The sequence below is a fragment of the Kogia breviceps genome, chromosome 15, assembly GCF_026419965.1.
Source record: "Kogia breviceps isolate mKogBre1 chromosome 15, mKogBre1 haplotype 1, whole genome shotgun sequence".
Taxonomy (NCBI): domain Eukaryota; kingdom Metazoa; phylum Chordata; class Mammalia; order Artiodactyla; family Physeteridae; genus Kogia; species Kogia breviceps.
In genome coordinates, this window is record NC_081324.1 from 80119195 (window position 1) to 80132620 (window position 13426).

Sequence of the window (13426 nt, forward strand, 5' to 3'; positions counted from 1 at the left end):
CCTAAGGTCACGGCGGCAGCAGAGCCAACAGGAAGGCAGAGGGGCCTTGGGACAATGAGAAATCAAACGTGGCCAGAACCCCCACCGTCTCCCCGCGCCTCGCATTCTCAGTCACCCCCCCCCCCACCGATTCTTTAATTTATGACACCGTGACTACTTGACATCCGGGGTATCGTGTTTTGTGCGCTGAGTCCCACACGAGCCCCCTGACCCAAAAGGCAACTGGGGGCTGATACCCAGACGGTGCCGCATTCACTTACCACGTCCCCCTGGCGAGGGGCTGCATCTATTCAGATGAGGGAGGGTGGCTTTTTCTAATTTGCACAAAGGTGCCTGCTGCTTGGCTGCATGAAGGTCCTGGCAACGTTGTATTTGAGATCTCTTGGCTTATTTATTGTCCAGCTCCCCCCGAGTAGAATTATAACAAGCTCCCCGAGGGCAGGCACCGTGCTGGGAACATTCCACTTGCCTCTCTAGGCTCGCTGGCCACCCTCCCCCTCCCTGCCCTGCGCCCCGCCCACCCGGGGAGGGTGAGTCGTGCCTGCATCAATGGGCAGCCCCGCTTTGCCGGCGTCTGGTTGGATTCAGCCAATGGGAGGCGCCACTAGGAGATCCAAGGGCAGGAGGAGGGACGGGTCAGAGTATTTGGTCTCCATCTCCTTTCTGCCCTGTCGACGTGGTGGGTTGTGAGTCTCTGCCAAGGACCGCGGCTCCTGTCCCAAGTCTGTACAGCCACCTTCTTTGGGTTCCGGTAACTGCTCCCTTGCTGTGCCTCTTCTCAGGCCTAAGAGTGGGAAAGGCTCCCTGCTGTTGTGGCCCCAGGGTGCTGGGCTATCCGCGAAGGTTTCTTTGCCTCCTGCCCACGCCTCTATAAATAGTCCCTTTATTCAACATTCCTCAAATTCCCAATCAGAGTGCACCCTTTCTTTCCTACTGGGAGCCCCATTAGGTTATGGGAACTTTGCTTGGTTCATTACTAGGTCCCCAGCACCAAGAGTGCCCGGCACAGCGCAACCACCAATATCTTTTTTTTTTTTTTTTTTAACATCTTTATTGGAGTCTGACTGTTTTACTATGGTGTGTTAGTTTCTGCTTTACAACAAAGTGAATCAGTTATACATATACACATGTCCCCATATCTCTTCCCTCTTGCGTCTCCCTCCCTCCCCCCCTTCCTATCCCACCCCTCTAGGTGGTCACAGAGCACCGAGCTGATCTCCCTGTGCTATGCGGCCGCTTCCCACTAGCTCTCTGTTTTACATTTGGTAGTGTATATATGTCCATGCCACTCGCTTACTTTGTCACAGCTTACCCTTCCCCCTCCCCATATCCTCAAGTCCATGCTCTAGTAGGTCTGTGTTTTATTCCTGTCCTACCCCTACTCTCTTCATGACATTTTTTTTCTTAGATTCCATATATATGTGTTAGCATACGGTATTTGTTTTTCTCCTTCTGACTTACTTCACTCTGTATAACAGACTCCAGGTCTATCCACCTCATTACAAATAACTCAGTTTCATTTCTTTTTATGGCTGAGTAATATTCCATTGTATATATGTGCCACACCTTCTTTATCCATTCATCCAATGATGGACACTTAGGTTGCTTCCATGTCCTGGCTATTGTAAATAGAGCTGCAGTGAACATTTTGGTACATGACTCTTTTTGAATTATGGTTTTCTCAGGGTATATGCCCAGTAGTGGGATTGCTGGGTCGTATGGTAGTTCTATTTGTGGTTTTTTAAGGAACCTCCATACTGTTCTCCATAGTGGCTGTATCCATTTACATTCCCACCAACAGTGCAAGAGGGTTCCCTTTTCTCCACACCCACTCCAGCATTTATTGTTTCTAGAGTTTTTGATGAAGGCCATTCTGACCCGAAGTGGGGACAGCTTCTTGGTTTCTTGTTGCTTTGTCAAAGGCTCACTGGTATCTTTTTATTCAGTTACAGTGCAGCTGTTGGAAACTGGCCACCAGGACTAGCCCTCCCACCTCAGTCTTCCATGTTCAGCAGACCCTAAATCTCCCCCGTTCTCAACCGTTTATTTCAGACGACGATTAGACCCTGTCTGAAAAGTTTTGCTTTTCTCTCTCGCCAAGGGGGAGCGGGGGCAGGGCGGGGAATGTAAGTGATACACTTAGAGAAGCATCCATTTTGATTCCAGAAAGTCAAATATTTCCTCCGCCGTTCTTTTATTTTTTCACACCTGCTTGCCGGACCTCATCTCCTAAATTAGCTCCCGTGGGCACTCCTTCGCCAGGAGAATTCCAGTCTGCAAAAGCGTGGGGGAGTCACGGGGGCCACAGAGCCGGTCAGTCTGGGGAGACGTGGTGCAGTGGCTATGAAGGCACGGATCCTCCAGCACAGCCGTCCGAGGGCTGCTGGGCACAGTGACCTGGTGGCAGCGTTCCGGCCCTGGACACCCTGCAGGGCTCTCCCTCCGGGATTTGGCAGAAACGACACAGTCAGAGAAAACAGTGACTTCATGGCGGCCTGACAGGGACCTTGAGACGAATGCTACCCACCCCAGAAATCAGAGCCAAACAGACGTAGGGGACAAGGGAAGGCAGTTATGACACAGCCGGTGCCTGCAGCTCTCCTGACCATCTGAGCGTCGCAGGAAGCCTCTCCCTTCTGAAAAGTCGAATTCATGTGGTGCTGAGTAGCTGGGGGAGAAGAGTTGGTGCAGGGAAACACAGGGTGGATCTTTCTATGGAGAATTCTCCAGAATCACGTAGACAGCACCCCATCCACCTTCCCTTTCTCTCCCTCTCTCCCTCTCCTTCTCCCTCTCTCCCTCTCTCCCTCTCTCCCTCTCCCTCTCCCTCTCCCTCTCTCTCTCTCTCTCTCTCTCTCTCTCTCTCTCTCTCTCTCTCTCTCTCTCTCACACACACACACACACACACACACACACACACACACACACACACACTCCAATTCAAATGATGCAGCCCTTCCACCTTCCAAGCCCAGTTCCCACAAAGCTTTGTTTATACAGGCTAGGAAAAGTGACATTACCCACTGGATAAGTAGCTTTTGATTAAAAACACTGAACTCTGCCCACGTAATTGTGCTACACACAAGAAAAACATTTGAGGGCCTGAGGAGAAGTTTCTCTTTGTTCCCCGGAAGCCTGAAATCATGGTTGAAAAAAAGAAAAAAAGACCTCTGGCTTGCAAGGTCTGAACAAAACTTAACATCCCTACGGTCTGCCACTTGCTACATTTTTCTGTAATGAGCATGTGGGATGTTTTCTGCCCATTATTTTTAATGGCAAAGGTCATAAATAAAATTCACTAGTGTTGCCAAAAATCCATTAAAAAGTAGAAATCTCCTTTGAGTATCACTTCCTGTCTGTCTCCAGCCTCTGGAGACGAATCCTTTTATGTATATGATGTGGCTTCCCCATCCCCTTTCTTTGTAGATATGATTGTATATATATGAATCTTTACACAGATTTTATTTTGAGGCTTATTTTGTTTGGCATAAATGGAGTTCTCCCATATGTATTATTTCAGAATGTTTTAAAACTTAAGAATGTATCTTGGAGATCTTTGCATGGTGGACCCAGTGCATAAAAATTAACCTTGTTTTTATTGGCTGCCTGGCCTTCAGTAGTGTTATGGATGGACCCATAGTTTATTTTTTCTAGGTCCCTGCTGACGCACCCTGCTAACATCTCATTGTTACACATGTTGCTACAATAAGATGCTGGTCTGTTGCCTATCTGGACATATGAGCCACTGTTTCCATAGGGAAGAAGCAATTATATCAATTAAGATACTCTGGGCTTCAAAGAAAAGCAGACTCAAGCGGCTAAGCAACAAGGGCTTTACTTTCCCGTGTTAACAAGAAGTCTAAAGTAGGTCAAGTTCCAAAGATGGTGAATTCAGGGGCTCCATGGCCATCGTCACGGGCCCAGGTGCTTTCTTTCCACGTTTACGCTCTGCCACCCTCAGTGAGTTGGGAATGCCTCCCCCGTGGCCATAGGATGGCTGGAGATGTCCTAGGTGACACATGCAGGCATATCTTTAGCTTCCTCTGCTCCCACGAGCCAGAACTGGGCTGCAAAGCTAACACATACACCCGTCGCTGGTGAGGGGAATGGAGCCACTGTGACTGGCCTGGACCATCATGGTTTCTCCTCTGGGTCTCGAAGGAAGAAGGGAGAGAAAATGGATTTTATTGATCAAAGTACTCTCCACAAAATTTGTACCAGTTTGCAGCCTGCCAGTAGTACCTGAGTGCCGTTTCACCACATATTCATCTACTCTGAGTGTGATGTTGAAACTTTTGCCAATGTGATGGGCAAAGAGCATCTCATTGTGGTTTTCTTGCATTTACCTGATTCCTAATTGACGATCGATCGTCTGTATGCTTATTATTCGTCTGTATACTTATTATCCATTTGTGTTTTCTGAGAATTACCTTTTTGTATCATTTATTTTCTATTGTATAGTTTGCTGTGTTTTTCTTGATTTGTAGCCGTTCGATATGTATATCCAGGACACACACAATCAAGCAATTTTAAAAGGTTGTTAAGAATGAAGAACACTTAGATCATCTATCTCTGTTCTTCCTTGGATTCTCAAGGGTTTCTGTTAGCAGTTCACAAACAAAGGAAGGAATTCCATTTCAAGGAAAAGGTTAGGAAGACATGCTTTCCAAACTCTGTGCTTCAGAACTAAAGTGCCTTGACAGATGTTAAAATGCGATTTGGAAACGCCACATGAAAAGTCCACCTTTCAGAGTCTCATGGTTCACAAACAGTATAGGGACCAGCTCTGGTTTTTAAAAATTAATTAATTCATTCATTATTATTATTTTTGGCCGCACTGGGTCTTCGTTGCGGTGCGCGGGCTTCTCACTTCAGTGGATTCTCTCGTTGCGGAGCACGGGCTCTAGGCGTACCGGCTTCAGTAGTTGTGGCACGCGGGGTCAGTAGTTGTGGCTCACGGGCTCCAGAGCGCAGGCTCAGTAGTTGTGGCACGTGGGCTTAGTTGCTCCGCGGCAATGTGGGATCTTCCCGGACCAGGGCTCGAACCCGTGTCCCCTGCATTGGCAGGTGGACTCTCAACCACTGCGCCAGTTGCCCACAGTGGTAGCCTGCTTTCCGATGAGCACGCCTTCCTCTTCTCGTCTCACTTGCTCACTGTGTTTTCTGGGGTCACCTCCCAAATATGCGACTTGTGCTCATAAAGCTGCAATGTCCTAGGCAGACTTGGAAAGGAAGTAGATATGTAGAATGGAAAAAGGAAGGGCAGTGCAGACAAGAGTGGGTCTGAGGTCTAGGACCAACGCATCTCATGGGGTGGGGTCCCCCACCTCTCATCACTTCCACAAATCACACAGGCACACACACACCCCACAGGCAGGCACACACATACCGCGAACTTGCCATTTGTTTGGGGTAGTGGTTTTGCTCCCATTCCTGTTAGGGGTTGGGGACTTGCAAACTAAATGGAAAATGCAAATGAGAAGACAAGTATACTTCTCTCGCCTCTGCACTAAGGAGAACACCCTGATCCCTGTCTAGTAAGTGGCCACATCAAAGAGTAGACTCTCCATAGGGAAACACCTCTGTTTAGTCTGTAACTACACTTACTTTTTTTTTTTTTTGTGCGGTACGCGGGCCTCTCACCGTTGCGGCCTCTCCCATCGCGGAGCACAGGCTCCGGACGCGCAGGCTCAGCGGTCGTGGCTCACGGGCCCAGCCGCTCCGCGGCACGTGGGATCTTCCCGGACCGGGGCACGAACCCGCGTCCCCTGCGTCGGCAGGCGGACTCCCAACCACTGCGCCACCAGGGAAGCCCTACACTTACTTTTCATATAGAAAATAAACCGGTCATCAGACACCTCTCCTAGATGGGGAGGGGACTCCTGAGGCCTCGCTGTTAGACGCAGTGCCACAATAATGCCAGTCTCAGTTCAGGGGACAAGGCTGTAGTGTCTTAAACACGCCCAGCATCCTCCTACCTGCAAACACTTGCACCAGCTGCTCCTGCTACTAGAACACTCCCTTAATACATGTACTTTCATCATTATTTGGGTCTTAGTTTAGATATCACCTCCCCAAAGGAACCTCCCCTAATTCTCCCTCCAGATGCCCCTCTGTAACAGTTTGCTGTGTTTGCTAGACTTTTCCTTTGTGGTACTTACCACAGTAACTAAATCAATGTTTGTTTAATATCTTTCTCTTCCAACAGACTAAAAGCTTCATGGGTATATAAGCTTCTTTTGAGCATATACCCAGAAGTGGAATTGCAGGATCACGTGGTAATCTTGGCTTTAATTTTTTTCGGGAACCATCATGTGTTTTCCACGGCAGCTGTACCATTGTACATTCTGTTGAGGTGCTTTCAGGATTTATAGAAGACATTCTGAGCTGTAGACCTGAGGTCTTGGATAGTAACCATCAAATTGCTGGAATACCAGACAACAGTTCAGTGCTTTAGGCTTGGATGTAAGTGTTAGAACTTGGAATCTAGTCTCAGACTAGATCTGGATTGGAATATCAACTCCCGAACGTCACAGCTGTGTGACTTTGGGCAAGTTACTTAACCATTCTGAGCCTTGGTTTCTGCCTCTGTGAAATGACAACAATAAGAATCCCTACCTGAAAGGCTGTCGTGCACGTCCTGTTGAACAGCGTATGTAAAGTGCATGGTACGGGGTCCGGCACGTAGCGAGGGTCAGTGAACGAGAGCTGTCGTCATTGTTATTATCGTCGCTGTGGTTGATACCCGTGGAGAAAGCTTAAGAGAATTTTGACGTGTAGGTTGAAGGGGCTTTTATGCCTTAGGATAAGTGAAGGTCTGGTGTCTTTTTCTCCCTTCTGAACCCTGGGAAATTGCTCGACCTGGTGTTGCCACCCCTAGAAGCCTTCGACAGTGGGGTCCTGCAGCAGCGTGCCAGTGGGTAGCTCAAAACCTGTGTGGTCTACTGCTTCCCTCCACTGCAGGGCACAGTACTGTAAAGGGCAGAGGCCAAAACTCACGACAGTGCTCTGGAAATACTCAGAGATCTGTGATTTCGAGACCAGCTAACCCAAGCCCTCTTGGTCATACATAACACACATGCGTCCAGGGAAACTTGGTCAAAAGTGGGGAATTTATGCCAAGAACAAGGGATGTCCTTTAGTTCAGTGGCAGAAGGTGCAGTGGGGCCTCCTAAGAGTGGTCCCAGGACCTCAGACCTGAGGGTGTCCTCCCAACCCTTCGTCTCTCCCCACATCTACTGTCCGCAGACCACTATACATGAGGAAGGTGGCTGCTCCCGGAGACCCTGCTTCTCTGAGAACCACCTTCTGCTGGACTGTGTAGCCAGCTTTGAACTGTGTGACACAGTTCCACCCTCTTCATCCAGCTATGAGCAGAGGTGGGCACATGACCCAAGCTGGGCCAATCAGATTCTTTCTTGGGAGTTTGGAATCGAGGCTGATGAGGCTCGGCTGGTTTTCTCAAAATGGTGATGGTAGTGATGATACTTACCTTATAGGATGGTGGTGGAGCTGGATCGGGGAATCCATGCCAAGTAATTGGCCCAACGCAGGACACGTAGCAAAAGCACTCAGTAAAGTATGACTGGTGTTATCCTTGTTATCCCTAACACCAAGCTCCCTAGCGCACAGCCTGGGACGTAACGGTGCTCAGGAAATATTTACTGGATGAATGGGTGAATCAGCCAGTCAACAAGAGAATGCCGCAGGCCTCAGTCACCCATGCTATTTGATGGTGCTGGGTTACAACAATACACGGACTTCATGTTTGTGCAAAATTTCTGTCTTCCAAACGCTTGACTTTGTCTCCTAAAGGAAAGCGAGTTGAACATCCCACAACCCCAGACCTCACGGTGTGAGGTGCAGGTGCTGCATAAGTCTTGAGGGTTGCCAGGTGCCGACGACACATTCTACAGGTCGTTAAACCTCTAGTTAGACAAACTCAATCACGTGTATTCGTTAAAATGAGATTTGGGCCATTTCATAGATTAGGCTCATAATGCAGGGAATATGGTTTATGTTTTCCTTTGACAAGGAGGAGGGAGGGAAACGCATTCCACAGTAGCGTTGAAGATTCCACAGCGTACTTCTCATTTTATAGTTCCTGCAGTCGTTCTTTCTCTTCCAAGTGATTTCTTGCTCTGCTTCCCCTGCTCCCCTACAGTATTTAATTTGTCTGAGTCTCCACCTACACCACGGGCTCAAAAATGTGCATCGTAGAGATTTGTACCTGCATTAAACCGGGAGAATGTTTATATTTTTAAAACGTAGCTACAGTAAACGACTTCTGAAATGTACCTTGAACAAACGCAGACAAACATGGTAAATCAGCTCACTCTCGGAGAGCGAGTCACAAGAAAAGTTTTGCAAATGGAATTTTCTCCTGGCGGTTTAGGAAAGAGCCTTCGAAGTGGTACCTGTGTCCCCACCTGGGCAGGTTTCAAGAGGAAAGAAACATCAGTCAGGTAGCTAGCTTCCCTTCCGTGTGGCATTTTCAGCAAAAGGATCCAGCAAGGAAACAAGGACTCATTTAATGAAACTCCCCTCAGAGGTGTGGACAGGGTGACGGAAGGGCAGATGGCCTTTTCTGGTCCAGCCGGGCTACAATGAAGCCGCCAGACATTAACAAGCACCTTCAGGAAGAGAGTGTTTGCACACCTTCTTTGGTCTCGAAAAACAGTGTTTAACAGCCCTAAGCATCTTGACTTTAAACATTTTTTCTTTTTTTTTTGCGGTACGCGGGCCTCTCACTGCTGCGGCCCCTCCCGTCGCGGAGCGCAGGCTCCGGACGCGCAGGCCCAGCGGCCACGGCTCACGGGCCCAGCCGCTCCGCGGCACGTGGGATCCTCCCGGACCGGGGCACGAACCCGCGTCCCCTGCATCGGCAGGCGGGCTCTCGACCACCGCGCCACCAGGGAAGCCCTAGTTTAAACATTTTTGAGCCCCCAAGATCCTGGAATAATGACAGGCCCTTAATAGGCCCCCAGAAAACATTTGTTAAATTAATAATCTTCCTGCTAGACAAAAAAAAAAGAATGACATATGACCATTTACCAACAGCTTGCTACATGCCAGGCACCCCATGTACACCGTCTCATGGCCATAACCACACTGCAAGGCGGGCCTTATTATGAGCACCTCCACCATGTCCGAGGTGAGAACAGAGAGGATAAAGGACTTGTCCAAGGTCACTCCGCCAGACTGTAGAAGATTGAGGGTTTGAAGCCTACGTGTGTCTGATGCCGGAGTCCGCACTCTTGCCGCTTGTCCCGTCCGGCCTCTTAGGTGCGGTTCCTCTAGTTCTCTCTGCCTGTCATGAAGCAGGGGATGAGTCGCGGCGAGAGGGGTCTGCGTGCTTCGCCCCCCTCACCCCGCGGTAGTGCACGCAAGGACCACGCTCCTTGCTGCCTGCCGAGCCGGAGGAGCTCTCCAACTGCTTGCAGGCGTCCCCCGCCAAAAGCAAAGTTGCGCTTTCCGATAGCTCCCAGAGTGGGAGGGCTTCTGGCTCCACAGAAAACAGTACTTCTCATGGGTGACCAAGTCACGGCGTGCGTGGCAACGTGGGCAACTGGCCTCCCCAAGGCTGATTGGGAAAAGTTATTATCTTGACCCTTCATGTCCCGGTCTGCTTTTTGCATATGTTCTGTGACCTCTCAGTTGTCGCATCTCCTGTTCAACGATACCAGTTCTCTCCATCTTTTATTATCCATTCCAAAGAGACATTTAGTCAACCAACAAACATTTATCAGTCCCTAACAAAGATAAGACCATCTGACCTCAGGAGCTCATGACTAGTGTGATGGTGGATGCATCAGACAAATAGCGTTATGCACGAACTCGGGGTTCCAAGGAGAGAGGCTTGTCCAGTGTGCTATGGGAATAAAGAGAAACACAACTCACTTGTCCAGTGGAAGGAGAGTTGAGGAAGGGGGTGCTTGGGAGGGCTTCAAAGCGGTGGCGATATTTATATTGGGTCTGGAAGGATGAGCAGGAGTTTTCCAAGTGGGAGAGGAGAGAAAGGGCGTCTCCTGTAGGAGATATGACCTGTTCCCAGGAGCACGCGTGCTTCAGAGGTGTTTAGACTGGAGGACAGGGTGTGTGTGCCAGCAGCCGCAGCCGTGAAGGGCTCTCTAGAAGAACCCCGAAGAATTGGGACTTTGCTTTGAGGCCACTGAAGAGAGTGGTAGAGACGTTTGTTTTACGGAAAGATGGCACGTCAGTTTCCTAGGGCTGCTGTAATAACTGATCGTAAACTGGGTGGCTTAAAACAATAGAAATTTGTTCTCTCACCGTTCAGGAGTTCAGAAGCTCACAGCCTAGGTGTGGGCAGACTTGGTTCCTTCTGGAGGCTCACTCCTAGCTCCTTCCTCCTCGGCCCTGGTGGTTTCTGGCCATCCTCTGCGATCCCTGGCTTGGGGCAGCACCCCTCCGCCCCCTGCCTCCATCTGCCCGTGGCCGCCGCCTCTGCTGCCCTCCCCTCTTCTCATAAGGACCCCAGGCATTGGGTTTAGGGCCCACGCTCATCCAGTATGACTTTATCTTAATTACATCTGCAAAGACCCTCTTTCTGAAGAAGGTCCCGTTCTCAAGTTCCACGTGGGCATACATTTTGGAGGGAGATCGCTGTTAAACCCACTGTAGAGCATAAAGAGGCAAGAATGTCAGTGGGAACCCGCAAGGCTAGCCGGGAAGCCAGTCCCACAGAGAGAGAAGGGGGCCTGGAGGTGGCGGCAACATCATAAGGACCCACCGCCACGCCGGGGACTTGTTCACGTGCACCGGTGACCAAGCGGGGGAAGGGAGGGAGACATAATGACACAGCGAGTCCGGCCGGAAGGGACCTTAAAGACCAGATCATGCGCTTTTTTCCTCTGTTTACTGAGGGCCGTGGTCACGGATGCCATGACGCGGTGGAACCAGCAATTTATCACCAGGCAGAGTGTGTCTCAAGGCTCCCTTCCTAGCCTTAAGGCTGTTTTAATGCACACGCGCTCTTCCCGGTGAGCTGTCGCTTACACAGGGCCTTCAGGAGCCGAGGTGCTTGTTGGCAGAGCCCATAATTGTCTTAATAACCAGCACTTATTAAGCACACACTAATGCCAGGTGCTGTGTGCGGTGCCTTGAATTCTTCAGCTGTGATTCTCGGAACGTCCCTAAAAAGAAGAGCCATGTTTTGGATGCCCTCGTTTTACAGGTGAGGACATCGGCGCTCAGTGAGGTTGCAACTTGCCCAGGCTCACACGGTGGTGAACTGGAATGCAGGGCCATGTGACGCCAAAGGCAGTTTCTAAACTAATAATAATAATTTTTAAATGCCTCTATTAAAAAAAAATATATATGTGTGTGTGTGTGTGTGTGTATATATATATATATATATAGGATTAGTGGAGTGGGGTATGGAAATTTCATCAATTCAAGCAGCCCCAATTTATCCTGCTTCCAGAGAAAGTCTCCATGTCCCTAGCTTGGGGTAAAGAACCAGCTCTGGAAGCCTGGATGACAAAGAGGGGTCACCCCCCCAGTGTGGGGGGGGGCTTAAAGGAGACGCACACAGGACCCAGAAGGGCATCCTTCTGTCAGGTGAGGGGCCAGGGCTCCAACTTAATTCATGCCTTTCTCCCTGCCAACATTTCTTTTGCCCTCCCATCTGTTCGAAAGAAGGCTTTTCCTCGCTGGGGATTAAGGGACCTTTTCGGTTCCAGCTTATTCAGAAGAAAGTTCCTTCAAAGGAGTGGCCAATTTCTTTTTCTCCTTTGAGCCTGACGTGCAGAGCCAGCTGTTGAATCAGGACACTCTGCCAGTAGAGCCTGTCGTGCCTAGATCTCATCTGGTGTCTGCTTGTGTGTGTGTGTGTGTGTGTGTGTGTGTGTGTGTGTGTGTGTGTGTGTGTGTGTGGTTTTTTTTTTCTCCTTTAAAAAAAAAATTCTTGTAGGTGTTTTTCCAGTTAATTCTTCTTCTTCTTCAAAGGGAATCTGGAACTGGCAGATCCAAAGATCAAAGCCTCAAGAGGGGCTGTGTCCCTCCCTAAAGTCCCAAACAAGACTCTAAAGACCCAGGACCAAGGACAGGGTGGAGGTTGATGCCATCAGCCTGACCGACCTGACCCCTCCCTTTTCCTGTGGCTTCCTGTGCTCATATGCCTTCACCCAGCCTGGCTGCCTCTGGGCCTCCTGATCAGCCACCTGACCCCCCTCATGTGGCCAGAGTAGGAGGTTACCTAGGGGAACCTAGGGGTGTAATCTGAGGATGGAGCAGCTTGGTGTCACCGTCAAACATTCCCCAACACACGAAACCTGGTACCTACCTGAAATTATACCCCTTACCAAGCATCCCATTGGATTTAGCAGTGCCTACTCCCTGGCCTCAATTTTCAGGGGAAAAATGCTACTAGGTTCAATCATACCTTAAGCCACTCCCACTTTAGTATAAATTAGTCTACAGGTTTGGTTTCCATAGAAACCATAGAGCCTCGGGAGAACGCTTGGCACCTTGAGGGCCGGGGTGGGGGGAGGAATAATTAAAGGGAAGAGTAAATATTTATACATCCCTAGAGAAAGAAAGAAAAGAAGGAAACCAAAAGTTTTTAGGTACCTACTGTGTGCCAGTCCTTTCCATAGATATTATTTACATTTTCAAGACAACCCCAAGCTTGGCATTATCACCCACATTTTGTAGTTGACTCACCAACGACCATCCCAGTTGAGTTGTCTAACCCAGTGGTTCTCAGACTTAGGTGTAGGAACCCCCGGGACAGCCTGATGGGGATACCTGGGCCCCACCCCCCAGAGGTCCCGATTCACTTGGCCTTGCACGCGGCCTATGAATTTGCAAGTTGGTCCGTGGGCCACAGTTGGAGTAGCGCAGGTGTAGTCATGGTAATCTTATTCACCCAGGCAGCGATCCGTCCAAATGATGGGCCAGCCTAAAGCCCATTCGGGCCAATAAGACATGAACAGTCGATTTGCCAGGGGCTTCCGGGGAAGAAGCCTTGACCCTGGTGTGTACCAGCAGTCATTTCACAAACACAAGAGGAAGCTGTCTAAGGATGAAGCTGATTCTATAGACAGTCGACTCTGTGGGAAGCTCGGTGACATTACAGAACTTCTAAGCCAACCCTGGATTCTCCTCTGGAGTCCCTCTTCCATGAAGTCATACATTTCCTTATTGTTTAAGCAAGGGTGGATGGAGTTTCCCGTTAACTTTTCAGCTCAAAGCATCCTGACAGATAGATTATTGTCATTTTCACATGAAGAGAGGTTCAGTCCAAGCCCAAGGTCACTCAGCTGGTGACCCAGGCCTGTGTGATGCCAATTTGTTACACTTGCTGAGTGGCTTTCTCTCCAATATCTGATGTGACTCCCCATCCAGTGTGGCCCAAGTATTTGGGGCCAGATGTACCTAACCTCCTCCCATCACCAAGAGGTTA

General features: G+C 49.5%; 1 protein-coding gene across 3 annotated transcripts in view; it reads left to right on the forward strand.

Annotated features, from left to right (window-relative positions):
• CCDC60 (coiled-coil domain containing 60) overlaps positions 1 to 13426 on the forward strand; it is a 252697-nt gene that overhangs the window by 124605 nt on the left and 114666 nt on the right. The gene's annotated exons all lie outside the window — the stretch shown is intronic.